The 6,103-nt window shown below is 33.4% G+C and overlaps 1 non-coding gene across 1 annotated transcript; it reads left to right on the top strand.

Annotated features, from left to right (window-relative positions):
* Positions 1-5,809: 5,809 nt before the first annotated feature.
* Positions 5,810-5,891, top strand: Trnas-aga (transfer RNA serine (anticodon AGA)). Its single transcript has one exon. It is a non-coding gene; the product is annotated as a tRNA-Ser (tRNA).
* Positions 5,892-6,103: the final 212 nt, after the last annotated feature.

Below are 6,103 nucleotides of genomic sequence, written 5' to 3'. Positions count from 1 at the left end.
ATTTTTTTACGCACATAAATGTCAAGATATATTAAAATTTACTATTTCATGATCACCTAGCATTCATCATTCTGCAAAGAACAGTTGCCTCTTCCACGCCAAACATGTTGCCACAGATGGTTCCCCATGTGTCGTTGATTTTCAGTTCGACCGTACCTCGAAATAAATATGGTGAAAACTCCTGGTGAACTAGGCGTATGTCTTGGACTTTCACTGGTGTGCCTGTTTAATGATTCATAGATGTTTTGGAGTGTTATTGATGGAATAACGTAAATCATATATATTTATCGACTTAAAAGAAGTGTGCTATCATATTACCGGAATGTGTATCTTTAAAACGCGGTCTTTCTAGATTTAATTATAATAAATATTCTTGTCCAAAATACTCCTTAAAATAATCATTTTTCTTTAAATGGGCTTCGTACCGACACAATTTCGATAGAAACCTGTAATATAATAACTATTTTAAATAATAATTGCACAGGTTGTATTTATGGCTCTGGAGTTAAATCGAGTTCGTTCTCTACCTTCGTACCGATTGTACATTAATGTTTTAATTATGTTCGCACCTTCAAACACAGACACTAATAAATGAAACATAGTTCAGTGAAATAATGTTTATTTTATAATATGTTCCCAGTGGCACGATTTGTAAAACAGTCATACAGTCCGACCAAAATGTTAAATTATTTAGCGATTGGGTTTCGATTCGACAATATATCGGCGATAGGATTCCTCTAATAGTTCTTTAGGATGTGTTGCATTATCCAACGTTTATCAAGAATAAGTCGGCTCCAGTACTATACGATACAACTATGGTTGCGATATATTTCACGATTTAATCAACGTGTCTCCCTATAAACAATATATTGCAGTTCAGCATTTTAACCGAGCATTTTTAACAGTATAAAAATACGATAAGCAAGCTTGACAAGGTTGACTTTTGATAATACCCAAAAGGATCAAGATGATACGATCAAAACGATTAGTCGAAGATTAATACCAAGATTGTAATTGTGGCGCCAATTGTGATAATGGGAACGTAGTAGTCTCCAAACGTTTATTAGATGCTGAAATATACTTGAATGAAACTGTACATAACAACTTGTCTATTTATACATTGGTTGATTGGTAATAAATTCAACCATTGTTTGGCTTAAACAGACCCCGTTGGCTATATGCTTTACATTGGTGAAAATAAAAAAATGTTTTTGTAACTGATGGTTATACATATATAAATATATATATATATATATATATATATATATATATATATATATATATATATATATATATATATATATGACACTAGCAGTTAGAGAATATGAACAATAGTGCAATGCTGTTATAGCAAATAAAATAAATATAACCAAAAATATCACATGCCGTTGCAAAGTAAAGACACATCTCGGCTGTGACTGCATTCTCCGTTTTGAACGTATAGACATTTGTCCAGGGAAGCTTCAGTTCCATCACAATGAAGTTGATCAATGTGTACAGGTCCAGAGCCATTGCCATGTCTTGCACCAGGGATGTATACAGCTCTGTAACTGTTAAAGAAAAAGCATTATGATACATTTTACCATAATGTATTTATAAAACATATGTGGTGTTTCCTATTGATTTAAAAGTTATATATCGATGAAACAGATCCTAATTATTACTTGCACATCGCACGTATAAGTTCTTTTTGAGACCCCCCCCCCTCCCCAAGTGCGAAAATGATAACGGCGCATTTAATTTGATTTTGGCATGGTACTTGTTGGCCATATATACATGTTTAGATGACATGTTTTATATTACGAAAATTTAATTATTTCATTTTAAACGACTGTTACATTAACATAAATATTGTAAAGAAACCGAGGTCTACGAGTAAACGTACATACAGATGAGTTCGCTAGTAAAACATTAAGTGATCGCTGTTTTTTTCTGCCAATTTCTTTTATCCTGTGTAGATTTAAACGTTTTGTATTATTGAGAAGCTTAATATATGTATAGATGATTTGGCATACATGTAGTAGGCAGCAACTGTGATTTAATTTCTATATATTTATTTAATTCAGAATAAGCAAGACGCATCACACATCTCCTCCCTTCGACATATATTCACCTATTGATGTATTTTTTAAATGTTATGTTTGTATATTATACATGTAAAATCAGAAATCGAGGTTGTAAAGCTTATCAATATATGCAAAATAAAATAAACTCATATTAAGTCTTATAAAACACGTGTTTGAATTTGAACTGTTCTGTAATGGTATACCTAGAGTTGACAGATTTACATATCATATCGGCATCGTTTTTGTCAAAATTGCTGTCACATATTGTTCCATAAACGCCGCCCACAGCTATTTCCACTCGACCTTCGTTAGGACCTGGTCCATCAACAAGGCGAACATCTGTTATATTCAGTGGTGGGTCTGCAAATATTATTTATTGCATTCCGTCAGAATAGCCACGAATGACACAATATCACAAAATTGGTCTCTCAATTTAAAATCATTCTTGTATTAACAAGTATTGTCCTACAGCTTAGGGAAATAAATCGTTAGTTCCATAGATAAAGCGGGTCCTCTGTTAGATTACAAGTATTGGCGAATGCCAGTAACACCTGCCATGTATGAAATTAATATAATTTACAGATTAATCGATTAAGATAAATTGTGAACGATACAATTAAAGGTAACATTTATCTTCTGGTATTTAAGTCATTAAGTATTCGCAGAAACGTCTTTTGTGTTTATATTCTATATCCCGTGTATTTGGGTGAATTTCACTGGAGACTAAACTGAAAGATCAACGTTTGCGTTGCATCAACTGAGGTACTGAGCTTTTGACGGAAGCAACTGCCAATGTCTGCATTCAAGCGAATTGAATGTTATTTGATGCAACATATCATATGTGTTTTAAATACATTTTTGATCGATTACACATTCACCTTAAGTTTTAAACTAGTAATGTACAATCTGAAAACAGGAGTATCAGGAAAAACTATGAAATATCTGGTCGAGGCACCACTCATTACAGTTTAGTCATTAAGATTTGTTATTGGTACCAATCAAGTTCTATTAAATTTGGTCGCACAAATACCCACATGAGGGTGGGTTGAATTGATTATTACTAAACGGAAAGTATACAACCGTTCAATATAATTTCGCTCATGCTCGCCTTTTGTACAAGACAACTTACTGCGACTGCAAACAATGTTTGGAGGCGACCACTGTCCGTTCTGGCATACGCTGACATTAGAACTAAACCCAGCATTGCAAATTGGAGTTGCGACAGTTCCATTTAAGCTGTATGTCACCGATCCACCGGATACTATCAAGACGGGGCATTCTGCAATTAAACGTTGTGTGTGGGGGGGGGGGGGGTATTTCGTGTTTGTTTCAGGGTAAACATTTCTACACCAATTAAAATATATGCAATGACGGTAGAGCGAATGTTATGTCAATGTGGTAGATATTCCTAATTGAAACAGGACATGTGTAGCATTTTTAGTCGAAACAATCCATTCTATACGGTAACCATTTCCTATTTAACTGCAACTCTCAGACATTTCCTAAATATTTATCATTACTATTAGCCTCATTATTTATCACGTGGCATTGTTTGCAGCGATGCTACAATTACATGTTGTTAAACAATTCGGATAAATCACAAATTCTTTTCGTTTAAACCGCATTCATCGTATTTTGCGCTTTGTTATTTTTTGCAATACATTGTCTAGAATAGAATGCGAGAATTCTGTTATTTTAAGAAATAAAAACTGACAACAATTAGTTAATATTTACCTTTAATCATTGTTTGTGTCTTTTAAGACACACAATTTAATCTGGTAATGGATAATAAGCCACTGTATTCAAATGTCAATAATTGTAAAAAAATAAAAAATAATGAGGGCCATATGACATAAAATTGACCAGCAAGGTAGCGAAAAAATTATGTATAGACCGAAGTCGTAGTTTTTGGCAGCCAGTGTGTTCACTATTTGTCAATTTTGCTCAAAGTGGGTTTTTCTAATTATTTTTATTGTTTTATAAATAAGTCATACAACTATTTTATCAGTTTCAAACAATCCTCCGTGTTGAGGGCGATAAAAACGCGCTAACGCACAGCTGTATGTGACACAGGCTTAACGCCATTCGTTTATTTTTAACACGCGCTGTTCTTGTTAGACAAACAAGTTACATTTTTATTACTTTTGATGGTTTGTTTCTCGAACGTTGGGGACCTAAACTGGTCATAAAGATTTATGTGAGGTAAACTATATTGAATCGGTAGTTTGTTTTGTTGCTTTTCGATTTGAATCACATAACTGCGTGGTTGATATTTATTAATACGGGTATTATTTGTGGAAAATTCTTTCCTTAAGACGAGGCATGTTTTTCACTGGGGTTAAACCCCTAATCCTTTACATTGACTCTTCCAGATGGTTGACCTCAGTTGTGAAGCAACACGAAATATTTTTCCAGGCAAACGAACATTCGATATTTAATCGAGATTAATCAAAAGACAAATCATTATGACAATTATGATAGTTTTACATGTTCTAAAAAAGACAATTGAATCGGAGCAGGTTGAAGAAATGTGGTTTTAGTTTCAGGATTTTTGCTTTGTTTTAATTAAATGCAAAAAATATTTTGAAAATGTTTACATATATAGAAAAGATAGAGATATACACATTCGCCCATGTCTTATTGATCAAACATGCATTTTCATACCCCGTTATGTTTTATATCATGTACCAGTTATCGGATGGTTTAAACCATCGAAACCACATCCGAATGCGTTTAGAATGTGACCGAGCAATTTGACGGAGCCGATATCAACCCAAACCAAGTTTATAAGAATAAACCAGCTCCAGCTTTATTTTATTTACATATGTATATCGGTATATTCTCCGGTTAAGTTTCCATGTAAAAAATCACAAGCTATAGATTGCATGGACAAATCCCGTTCTTGGTGTGAATAAAACAGTTCATTTTCGGGGTCAATCAATAAACCGATTCTTAAAAAAAGAAAACGAATATCGGTAAAATACGGTTTAGTTCAAAACTAAACTACTGTTCACACAATGCGTCATAGACTTTTACATTTATTTTTACCTTCAAACGGTTCGACATAAAACTTTTCATGAAAACCATGAAACCATGAGAACATTACTAATCTTTTTAATAAACAGAGCTTATGTTAATTTTCCGATTTAGGGGCCAGATATTGTTTTGTTCACTACATATTTTCTTGCAATAAATAATTGAAGCTTAAACTTTAAATTTAGTACAAAGTAAATACTAGTTAAATTGGTTGATCTAAAATTGTAAATGTTCACCTGAATTGGGCATTTAGTAATGTCAATTTTTAGTGTTGAGATGTATAAATGGTCCTGTATTCTATATGCAAATGGTCACATTAGTCAAACAAACTCACTGGCACCAATAATGTTTCTCTTTGACATGTTTCCTATATTTCTGTATTGTGCTTAGTCTATAAAAGCAACACACTCAACAATTTTTTTTTCAAATTTAATTCACAAAATAGGTTGCAGGCTAAAACCGACATTGCCCTCGGGAATGGACTAATTTCTAGCTTGCGAGCACAACAAATACCGATTGAGTATATCTCGTGACCGACCTTTCATTATAAACTTAAGCGCAACTGTTCTTAGTGTGAAAGACGGTTTTGTTAGGGTCTATGTTAAGGTAGCGCACCCGTAATGATTTCATGCAATTTCTTCGCAGATTGAAGAGCCTTTTTACATGTTTACTCATGGATATCTAATGTAAGCACGTACTAAGGTGAAGTTGTCGTGGCCGAGCGGTAAAGGCGATAGACTAGATATCTTTTGGGATCTTCCCGCGCAGGTTCGATTCCTGCCGACGACGCATACTTTTTGAGACGCTTTTTGTTTCTTTACTTACGCAATTTGATTTAATATAGCATACAAACTATGTTGATTGTTAAAGAAGTTGCAATTTTTGTGCACATTCTTCAATTTTTTAAATTAAAACAACGTTATGGCTAAATTGGGAGATTTACTGCTGAAAATACGAATCATGCAGATTGCATTTTTATTTTTATTTAAAAAAGTAAACGG

The sequence above is a fragment of the Dreissena polymorpha genome, chromosome 3, assembly GCF_020536995.1.
Source record: "Dreissena polymorpha isolate Duluth1 chromosome 3, UMN_Dpol_1.0, whole genome shotgun sequence".
In the NCBI taxonomy this organism is placed as follows: Eukaryota; Metazoa; Mollusca; class Bivalvia; order Myida; family Dreissenidae; genus Dreissena; species Dreissena polymorpha.
The sequence above is the reverse complement of the archived record's forward strand: the minus strand, read 5'-3'. Positions and strand labels throughout refer to the sequence as shown.